The 1,605-nt window shown below is 27.9% G+C and overlaps 1 long non-coding RNA gene across 1 annotated transcript; it reads left to right on the top strand.

Moving 5' to 3' along the window:
• The first annotated feature begins 745 nt into the window (after positions 1–745).
• Positions 746–1,590, top strand: LOC142518678 (uncharacterized). The gene is made up of 3 exons (XR_012813614.1): positions 746–825; positions 1,065–1,368; positions 1,449–1,590. It is a non-coding gene; the product is annotated as an uncharacterized LOC142518678 (long non-coding RNA).
• The last annotated feature ends 15 nt before the right edge of the window (positions 1,591–1,605 follow it).

Below are 1,605 nucleotides of genomic sequence, written 5' to 3'. Positions count from 1 at the left end.
TTATAAACAATTAAAAATGGTTGTTTAATTACATATTAAGATAGACATAACATAGTTGTAGGATGACTTTAAATTGATTATAAGAGATTAAAGATGTCATTCACTTATATATAGATACTAAAATTGACATTATCCTTGTAGTTATTTTTAACAACAAGTGTTCTATGAATCGTTCCCAAAATATTGTATAGGGCTAATGTTAGATTATAAACACAATATTTAATATGTTTAATCATTCCTTCAATTTTTTTTATTCTTGATATATAACCTCCAAACTTAAATTATTAAATGTGCATTATTGTCCATTTCAATAGATGAAGCTAACATGTCTGTGAGACCAATTATTTACAATATATATTAAATCGAAAAAGAGTTTAAATAATTAAAAATGAATATAAGAGCTTAGAAAATTTTTGACATTACGTCCCATAAATGGGATAATATTGGATAAGATTATTTAAAAATAAGGAATACCTTTTTAAAAAAAATAATTTATTAACACGTAATTATGCAAAGAAAAAACTTTTATTTTAGAAAATAGTTTAATAAAATTTTATATTATCATTAGACTTGCACGAGTTAAATAAAATTTTCAATTAAAGTCAATCATCGTCGATATAAGTAGTTAATGCTTGTAGATGTTTTTTTAAAAAGTGAATATGAAATTTTTTTAAAAAAAAGTCAAATATTTGTAAAATTTCGCCCCTCTATAAATATCCATCGATATTCCTCTTATTTCTCACCCACCTAATCTTGCTATTATTTCTTACAAAAACTTCTTATTTCTCACCTACCAAATCTTGCTATTATTTCTCACAGAAATATGTATGTTATTATTCCATCGTCTTTCATAAATTTTTTATAATGTTTTATCATTCTAATAAAATTTATTTTATTCGGCCATCAAATTTTAAAAAAAAATTCTTTCATTAATTTCTAAGAAAATTACGGACATTACATCTCATATTGCGTGTCTAATGTTTATTTAAGAGGAATGTGAATCCATAATACACTCTATCAAGAATACATAAAATTGTTTGGATGATATTGTCTTCTTCTTACAGAACTATGAGTGGAGCAAGCAGCAGTGGAGCAAGTGGTAGTAGGATGCATCGAAGCGGCTTGTCAATGGCTGGGATCATGGAAAGAGGTGCCAATATTTCCGTGGATAGATTTTGAAAACTGCCGTAACCTCTTCAACATATGTTTATCAAAATTGCGTTGTCACATAATTGACGCTCTAAGATAATTGGGGTACTGCAGCAATGATATATCCATCACTGCAGATGCGAAAATCAATATTATCCCCGAGACAGAGAATATCGCTACAATAGAGCGGAATCACACTTGTAAATGTTTATCACACATGTAATCATATTTTCATATTAATTTATTTTCTATTTTTTTACATTGATTTTAATTCGGTGGCTTTCATTTCTATGATATAGGGAAATACACAGCAGACCACAAAATGTTGTTGGACTTCTGGACTTGGGCGCAAGTAAACCACCATCCCGTTAATTTGTTGATCATATCATGTGACACTGGTTTTTGGCCCATAATGGATACTTTGAGGATGCATAATTATAATATTATGATGACATG

This window comes from Primulina tabacum, chromosome 1, assembly GCF_025594145.1.
Source record: "Primulina tabacum isolate GXHZ01 chromosome 1, ASM2559414v2, whole genome shotgun sequence".
NCBI lineage: Eukaryota > Viridiplantae > Streptophyta > Magnoliopsida > Lamiales > Gesneriaceae > Primulina > Primulina tabacum.
Note: the sequence above shows the minus strand (reverse complement) of the source record. Positions and strands in the feature narration are given on the sequence as shown.